At 61.9% G+C, this 9279-nt stretch overlaps 1 long non-coding RNA gene across 1 annotated transcript; it reads right to left on the bottom strand.

The window, feature by feature from the left end:
* Positions 1-208: 208 nt before the first annotated feature.
* On the bottom strand, positions 209-5842 carry LOC120619698 (uncharacterized). The gene is made up of 3 exons (XR_005657607.1): positions 4286-5842; positions 2724-2876; positions 209-2250 (listed from the first exon to the last, which is right to left on the bottom strand). It is a non-coding gene; the product is annotated as an uncharacterized LOC120619698 (long non-coding RNA).
* Between the last annotated feature and the right edge of the window lie 3437 nt (positions 5843-9279).

Raw genomic sequence — 9279 nt, 5'->3', positions numbered from 1 at the left:
GGACCAGAGCTTGCTGGCTACCTGGCAGGTGGTACGGTCCAGGCGGGAGAGGATATGGCCTCAACTGGGGCCACGTCCCAAACTCACCTCCCTGCTCTGCGGTCCTCGCATGCACAGTGCAGCCGCCACCTCCCGGGGCCAGGGCGTCCCCACCTGGAGGCAGGGTGACTTGAGTCCCTTGAGACTATGCTTGCAGCGAGTCGGGGGTTTCCTCCTGGGGTCCCCAAAGACACGGGAGAGCTGAGGTCAGCAGAGACAGCCTCTGCCTCTCACCGCCATCCTTAGCAGCCTCCCGGGAAGCGGCCCCGGGTCTCGTCCGTCTCTCTTAGAATTGAAAAGGTGCCACATGTCAGATCCAGGAGGCAGGCCCGACAGAGGGCTCCTGCCTGAGCTCCCCTGTGTGCCAGGGCGAAAGGCATCAGGAGAAATGGGGGGCCTGGGACCCCAGGGCCAGGAGGAGGTAGCTGCCAGCTGGAGGTCCCTTCAGGCCCAGAAAGAGGCACCCAAACCCGCCTCCTGGCAAAGAGCTTGCAGATGTGGGGAGGACAGCGTGGGGGATGTCGATGCCATTGGCATGGCGGGGAGATTGTGGGCGCAGTCAGTCGGGGTGAACCCTGAGCCCCGGAGCAGCCCCCGGCCCCTCCAGCTGGCCGGCTCTTCCTTGCACGGAGATTCCCTGGCTCCTGCCACCCCTCTGCCTCCCTCACATGCTTGATGGGGCCACGGCAGTGAGAGGGTGCTGGGGGCGGGGGGGCGGGCAGCAGGGTTTGGTCCCCTCCAGGCTCTGGGAGGTTCCGGGAGGGATGGGAAGTATGAGCCAACCCCACAAGTCTGAGCACAGACTTCGTGCAACTTTCTTGGTTTTTCACCTTAAAAAGAAGTTATCAGAGCATTAAGCATGAAAGCCAGTTTGGACAAGAGGGAGAAGCCCAGAGCCACGCCCCAGCCACCTCCCCCTTCCCGGCTCCGCCCCGCCTGTCGCCTCTCCGCCGCCGCAGTCAAAGGGAAGCCACGTCTGCTCTCTGCTTTTTGATCTTGTCATGTTTCATGAGCTGTCTCCATTTTCCACTTTCAAAGAAAGTGCACACACACAGGCACACGCAGCTCCGAGCCCCACGTCGCCACTCCGGAGAGGTGCAGGCGACACGTTTCAACAACAGCGCCAACAAGTCCACCTCGCTCTCCCAGGAAACCGTCCCGCGTCAGAGCCACCACGGGTGGCCTTTCGCCAGGGGGCCTGGGCACTGCCTCGCTGCGGGGCGCCTGGCACAGCCCCTCACGTCTGCTCCCTGCGGCTCCTTACCAGTTCCGTGCCACCCCCAGCCCCCCGCCACCCCGTCATTAGGCTCTGGCCGATGCCACGTTCCCAGCGTCTCATCCTACAGCGAGGAGCGGCCGCGTGCAGACACCTTTCTGCTTTTCCTGGGTAATTTTCTGAGGAGCACATTTCCAGAAGCAGGACTGCTTGACTAAAGGGCGCCAACACTTTTATACTCTTCATATGAATTTTCACCTCCGTCTCAAAGGGACCGTATTGTTGCCGAGTCCCCCAGCGCCCTTGTGCCTGTCTCACCGCGGTGCTGGAGATGTCATTAAAAGTGTCTATTCTTCTCGTGCATTAGGTACAAAATGATCTGATGCGATTCTCGCTGATATCATTTCCCCAGAAAATAGATGGCAGGTTTTTTTTTTTTTCCCCCTCCGATATGGTATTTTCACAGTTATTTTGATTAGACAGAACCATATGAAAGCGTCGAGATTTTGGCATATCTGCCCCTGCGGAGCTGGCAATTCCACATGGCTCAACCCAGAACCGAAGGTTTGAGGGGTGGGCTGCGACGGGCCGGCGAGGCAGCCGGGTCCAAATGACCATTTCACCTCCCGCCCTGGCAAGAGATCCTGAGGTCACCGTTCAACATGACAGTCAATTTTAGGAGATTAATTCTATCCCCGATCTGCTGGTTTCTTACAGGCTGGTGTCAGCCAAGCACGGGGGCAGTGGAGGTCTGCAGAGCGTCCGCTGTCGCAGGGGCCAGGAGGGCTGTGACGCTGGCATCTCCAGTAATTTGCCTGTTCTTCTCGAGCCCAGCCGGGTGGGCCCTGTCACAACTTCCCGTGGTTTTCCTGCTGGAAGGGTGTCACCGAGACACCTACCTTCTGCCATCTCTTCCCGAGCCAGGCCCTGCGACCCTCGGGGAGGGTTCTGGCCAGGTCTGGCCAGGTGGCCAGGCTTTGCTCTCAGACCAGCCCCTGTGTGGGGGTGACATGAGGATGGGAGTGAAAAGCAGAGAAGAAAAATGACGGGCGGGCGGCTGGCCAGAGCCCAGCCCGGGGCCGTGAGGCGTGCTGGGTTCTTTTTGGACCACTCCGGTTTAACGAACCCTTGGTGACACACCAATCTTGATTTGTTTTCTAAACGGCCTTAAAACACACACAACGTCACAGAATTTACCGTCACAAAATTTACCGTCGGAACCACTTTCAAGCGCCCACTTCAGCGGCACTCAGCACATCCTCATCGTCGTCTCCGTCATCGCCGTCTGTCCCCAGGACGTTTTCACCGTTCCAAACTGAACCTCTGTCCCCGTTAAATAAGAACACCACGTCCCCCGTCCCCTCGGCCCCTGGCAACCCCACTCCATCGCTGTCCCTATGGGTGTGACCGCTCTAGGACCTCGAGCGAGGGGAATCGCACGGCGTTTGTCCTTTTGCGGCTGGCTCACCTCGTCCGCAGGCCGCCCTCCAGATTCGGTCACGGAGCAGCAAGTGTCCGCATGGCTCTCCTCTCTAAGGCTGAGGATGTTCCCTGGTACAAATGGACCACATCTTGTCCGTCCGTCCATCCATCCATCTATCCAGCCGTGGACGCTGGGCCGCTGTGAATGTGCAAATATGAAGCTCATTTTAAAAATACGCATGACGTTGAGAGCACACTCCAGTCTCTCTCACACCGACCCCTGTCTTTGACCCCAGAGAGAGGTTTCCAGAGGAGAAACTGAGGCACAGTGGGCCGTGACATGCAGAGATGGGGGTGGGGCGTTCTGGCTCTTGCATTTCCCTCCCTCGGGCCGGTTATGCCGGGTCCCGGAGACCATCTCTGAGGCCAGCTGAAGGGAGGCCATCGCATGGGACAAGAGCCGCTGGTGGGCTAAGCATCAGGCAACACACTGCACATCCGTGTAGGCCCCTCCCTCCACAGCCAAGCACCCCAGACCCTTTGACCAAGGTTGGGGGTGCGGACCTCCAGTCCCACTTTCGTGTGGCCAGAGCCCCCCATTTACAGACGGGGCGCTGAGGCAGGTGGCCCCCCTGGAGGCTGGGTCAGCGCCTCCCCGCTCGGCCACTCTGTGAGTGAGAGGCAGGATGCGGCAACCAGCCCCTCGGGGGGTACCAACCACGAGCACGGGGACAGCTGCCAAGAGACTCTGATAATTGATGATCCCTCTGACTTCCGGTGCTTTTAATTTGATTGACCTGGCGCTTAGAGACGGGCTGGATCTGCGTGCGCGAGGGATCGGCCCACAAATCGGGCTCCCGCAGCTGCTCCCCAACCCCAGGAGCACTGAGTCTCCACCCAGGGCTATGAGGGGCCATCGGGGCCCTTCCTGCGGGTACGGGAAAACCCGAGGGGGGTGCTCTCCCATTCTGCAGGGGACAGCAGCACCCCCCTCCGCCGCCCGTATGGCCCCAGCTGCCTCTCAGAAGCTGAAGGAGGCCCTTCTGAGACTCGGACCCCTCACAGACCACCCCTGGCAGTGGGCTTAGGGTCAGGGAGGGGCCAGAGTGACCCCTCCATCCTCAGGCGCTCATGCGAGTACCAGGTTAGGGGGCAGGGGCAATTACCTGCCCCCCCACCCATCCCGTCCCTCTGTACACCCCTGTTGCCACTGCCCTGCCCCCAAGTCTTCTGCCTCCACCCACGGGAGGACACCAACGACCCCAGGTCACTAAATCTGACGGGCAGCCCTCTCACCCCTGTCCTCAGCCATCCTAGGCAGCTGACTGACCCCTCCCCTCCCTGGGCTTCATGCTGTCCTCCAGCCTCTTTGGGACCCTCCCAGACTTTTTCCGTAGGCCTTGCCTCCCGAGGGTCGGCCTGGGCGCCAGGCCCTCTCTTCCTCGCCATGCCCGCTTCGACCATGCTCGCCCTGCATTTAAACCTCACCTGCGTACCTGCGGCTCTCACGCCCCACCTGCTGCCCAGGCCTGAGCCCACACTCAGGGGCCCACCTGCCTCGTGGACCCCCCCCGCCCCCAAATACCGCCAGAATGACGTGTTCAGCACCTGCATCTCCGTATCCCCGACTCTGCGATCGGGGACCAAACCAGGAAGCGCCCACCAGCCTTCACTTACTGCCTCCTCCTCTCCGTGTCCAGGTAACCTCTAGTCTGGGAAATTCTGCACCCGCTCCTGCGGCCCCCTGGTGCCCTCAGCAGCCCCAGCCTCTCCCTCAGATTGCTCCCCAGGGCACTCGGGACCAAATCTTCTGGGCCCTGCGGGCTCCGCCCTGCCTCCCTGCTGGCCCCATAGCCTTCTTCCTGATGCGGAGGACACCGGGGCAGACGTGGGTCAAGAGCTGCTTCCAGACACAGCCTGCAACGCCCAGTGGTCAGGTCCTGTCGTTACCTCTGCATCTCTGATGAAGGATTAGGAAAGGCATTGTGGGAAGAAGGAGCGGCACCCACAAAGGCCTGTGCTCAGCAGGGGAGATCAGGGTGGGTGACAGGCAGCTCCCTGCGGGGAGGCCAGAGGGCCCAGGGGGGCTGGGGAAGGGCGGCTAGTGCTGAGGGCCTCGTTGAGTCACGTGAGCGGGGCAGCCTTTATCTGGACAGCCACAGGGGCTGTGCCAGGTCTGAAGCCTGAGGAAAGATGCCCAAGAGAGACAGGAAGTGGCTTCTGGCCGAGGTCGCCTGTGCCCGGCCTCAGTGCCTTCCGCTTTCCCACAAGGCTGCTGGCCAAGGTTGCTCAGGCCACTGTGCACTTTTTTACGAGCCTGGAGGTTTGTAAAAATTATTAGTTGGTGGAAACTCGAGGGCTGCTGGCCAGCCCTCTGTGGTGGCGGTGGCAGCTTGCCCACGGGACACCCGCATGGCCTCTGGAAGTGGCAGGGATGGGAGCTTCAGGTCCAGAGGCTCCCTATCATGGGACATTTACCTCTGGATGGAGACGCAGTCCCCACGACACTGAGACCTCCAGGGCAGGGACCAGGCTGGTGGCCTTGCAGGAAGGGGCCGCTTCAAAACAGCATGGCCCTTGCCATGGAGACACTGGTGTGACTCGTGGACGCAGGTTTGACTCCCAGGCATGCAAGTACCTAGCCACGTGGCTGGGGACAGTAACAGTGAGACCCAGTGAACACCCGCTGGCCCTGGGCTCTGAGCTGGGCCCTTCCATGAACTAAGTCGCTTGTCAGCAGTGCTGGAAGGCGGGAGCCATGATCATCTGCTGCATCTAGTCACCCCCTCCCCGATGGCGAGAGGAGGGGACGGGGCGCCCACTTCCTCGTGTGGCATAAGAGCAGCGCCCGCCCAGCGCCCTGGCAGGTCAGCGGCCGAGGAAGCCGCGCCGTCTTGCCTCTCCCACCGCGAGCCCCCGGGGCGGGCCGGCTCCTCTCCAGCCTGCCGCCTTCTCTCAGCAGAAAGGAATGTGCAGGCACAGCCATCTCTGGAAACACCCGGGGTCTGCAGAGCGAGCGGGCCGGGGTCAGCTGTGCGGAGCTGTGGCCCCCGGGCCCCCGGGCGCGGCTGGCTCCCTGGAACAGCTAGCAGCACGGGCCGGGGTCCCCTCCCTCTGTGCTCACCCCTGCACCAGTGAGCACGGATCCGAGGGCCAGGGGCCTCATCTTCTCTGGCTTCGCTGAGAGGTTCTCAGGAAATGAGGGAGGATGCAGGGAGGGCGGGGGGAGGGGGATGGAAGTCCATGTCTCTGTCCAGATGGCGGGACCACGTGCAAGGGGGCACGCGGGAGTCGGGAGGCCTCGCTCCCCTCTCGGCCTTGCCACTGACGCCCCTGAGACCTGAGACGGGGCCCCCCCCCTGGGCCTCAGTTTCTCCAAGCCGGATGTGCTGTCCTCCTGCTTCATCCGCCAGAATGACCAACGTCACTCTGTGCGACGGGGCCCTCAGAAAAGGGTGCTGGTGGCCAGGGTTCCCTAGCTCGGTTCAGTGAGAGGTCGACGACAGAGGTCAGAGGGTCAGCTCGCCTCCTCTGGATGCCCTGGGCCCCAACAGTAGTTCTAGAAAGTTCTTTCCCACGGGCTCCCAGTGCGGTAGTGAGCTCTCTAGCCCTGGAGGCGAGCGAGCTTCTGTGTCGACAGACTCTGGGGTTCTGTGTGTGCCCTGCAGCCTGGGCGGCCCTCGGAGGGGCTGAAGGGAGTGAGGTGGCCCTTACGGGGTCGTGAGGCCTGCGCCGTCCACTTGGAGCAGGGACTTTCATGCTCCTGGCGATGGGCCACTCCCCTGACCTCCAGGCTGTGAATGCGGGGGCCTCAGGCCCCTGGTCTTTCCTGCTCCAGCTCGGCCTGTGCCCGAGACCCAGCGTCACCCGCACTCCTCAGAGCGGCCCTCGAGACCTCGACCTTCAGACACCCCCTCAGCATTCCTGCCTCAGTTTCCCTCTTGTACCTGCAACGCCCTCTCCACTCACCCCTTCCCACGTGGCCCGAGTTCTCCCACTGTCCTCAGAGCCACCCCAGGATTCATCAGAACGAGCCCCTCTTTCCCGGCACCGGGATGAGGGTTTGTCAGGCTGTCACCGCCACCTCCAGGACCCCCCGGACGGGCAGGAGGGACCCTCCCCCTTTGCAGACAGGATCCCCCAGGCCCAGAGGCCTGCAGCGCCCTGCCGGAGGCCACGTGGCAAGGCTGAGGCAGAGGGAAGCCAAGCACGCTGGCCCGGGCCCCAGCCCTGGGCCCCAGCTCCCCGGGCCCCGCCCCCGCCCAGCTGCCGGGGCCTAATCCAGGCCTGTGGGAAGAGGACGTGGCTGGCGGGGACGGGAGGCCCCCAGTGCCTCTGGGACGCCTTGATGCTGCAGATGCGGCCCTGGGCCCCTGCCTTGGGCGGGTTCGACGAACTTGCTAAATTGCAATTCTCCGCGGCTTAGGGAGCTGGGCTCCTGCCAGCGCCTGCATTAAACTCAGCAGCTGCAGGCCTCGAGAGCCAAGGGGTGGAGGCCTGGCCAGGCAGGGGGCTCGGGGGCCTCCAGACTTCCAGGCCCTCCGCCCTGGGGCCCAGGAGCTCAGGAAGGGCCTGCAGTTCCTTGGGGGTGCTGATCAGAGCCACATGGGAGGGAGGGGCCCACAGGCCCAGCCAAGTAAGGCCATCCATCCAGAGAATAAACGTCCCCAGGATTCTGTAGACCGGAGTGGGGAGCGAACGCTGTGCGCTCGCCCTGTGTCGAGGGCGGGCAGTGGGGTTTGCCTCCCGCCCCAGGCAGGGGCTATGCCCACCACACTCTGGGCTGGGCTGCCTAGACCCACGTTCCTCCCAGCTGGACACAGCACCTCCTCCACGCCGCCTGTGGGTCCAGCTCGAGGGCGAGGGGCTCCCTTCAGGCAGCAGGCCATGAAGGGGCCTGGGCATGAGACCCCGGCTCTGAGAGGATGGGCCTGTGCTGAGCTCCCCCGGGGACACTCAGCACGGGGCGCTGTGCCAGGCTGAAGGCACACGGGGTCCACAGTTTCGAAGGCCTGCAAACTTCACTTTGCAAACTGAGGGGTCACCGCTCCGTCAACACAGTTGTCCCTGGCATGGGGCAGACAGACCCTGTGGATGTCACTGTCACTGGGCTGCTGGGTGACTTTGGAAAAGTTAGTCCCCCTAAAAGAGCAGAGGCAGTATGAGGGTCGGTGAGGAAGTACGGGGTGTGCTGGACGCACAGTAGGCCTGCGACAGGGGAAGGCTTCTGGGTCGGAGTCTTCCCGCCCCCAGGAGAAGCAGCAGATGTTTCTGGCACAGGAACCTCAGGCCGAATCCTGTGCTCCAGACAATAAATTTCCACACACGTACACAGAGAGCAGTGTCTCTGCTTCCGGCTGCCTCGGCTCCTAGAATAGCTGCCTTTTAATTACATGGAAAGGTCACCAGAAAAAAAAGGAAGAAATGAAAAGCCAGTGTCTTGCTAGAAACTTCTTCCCCAAGCCTAGAACTTTGCAACAAAGTAACAGAGAGCCGAGGAGAGGGTGGAGGCGGGGTGCCACCGGGTGGGATTCGTGGGTGCCCAGGCCTCCGGTTCTCCACCCCTCAAGTGGGTTGGCAGGTCCTGGAGCCTACGGAAGCCTTCCTCCACCGAGGGCGGCCACCGGCTGGCAGCGGGCTGGGCACTGGGGACAGTGAGCAAAGCGGCTCCAGTCCCACGGGCTTACAGTCTAGTGCGGGGGGTGGGTGACACATATGAACCAATAAACACACGGATTTGGCATCTCAGCAGTGGTGAGTGTTGCCGGCCTGGAGCTGCCTCCGTCGGAGAAACCAAGGAAGGCTTCTCGAAGGAAGCTGCACAGGAGCTTAGAGATAGAGTGGGCAGGAGCAGAGGAGAGGAAGGCGTCTGAGCTGGGCACGATGGAAAGCCCAGAAGAACAGCAAACTGTTCCCAACCAGCCGAACCAAGGGCAGCTCGCCCCCCGCCCCTCCTCTGCGGTCCTGCCTCCCACCTTTGCTACGCTGTTCCCCTACCCAGAATGCCTTTCCAGGACAGAGCCGTCACAAGCCCTGGGTCTTTCTCTGCTTTTCCAAGCCACAGAGAACCACAGTCGGAAGGGCGCTTCCTCCTCCAGGGGCTCCGCCCGCCCACTCGGAAGCCCCGGGACCCTCAGCTTCCCCAGAATTGCTGGTGGCGTCATCGGCAACTCCTTCATCCTCAACCGCGCCCCCAGCATCGACCTCAGGTGTGCGTGGAACACATGGTCGCACAGTCCCACGGTCCCACGGCCGATCTCACGAGATTTGGGGAGATGAGTCTATAACGATTTCATCAGAGCCGGATAGACTCCTTTCTCCTCTCTGAAATGGATTTACTGATCCAATTGACCGAATTAATATCATCCCTTCACCCCCACAGCTGAGACTAGTCTCTTACTTAAAAAACACACATTAAAAAGTCACCAAGTCATCTCCGCGGTGGACAAGACCGCCACCCAAACACGTGTGCACAGGCCGGGGCAGGACGGCCCCAGCACAGTCCCAGAGTCTCCGGGCAAGGGCTCGGGGACTTCAGTGTCCTTCTTGGAGCTCTTGCATGTTTCTGCCGATTCCACTGTGAAATGATTTCTCCTACGATC

The sequence above is a fragment of the Pteropus medius genome, unplaced genomic scaffold (assembly GCF_902729225.1).
Source record: "Pteropus medius unplaced genomic scaffold, Ma_sr-lr_union100, whole genome shotgun sequence".
Taxonomy (NCBI): domain Eukaryota; kingdom Metazoa; phylum Chordata; class Mammalia; order Chiroptera; family Pteropodidae; genus Pteropus; species Pteropus medius.
This window is presented reverse-complemented; position numbering and strand designations above follow the sequence as displayed.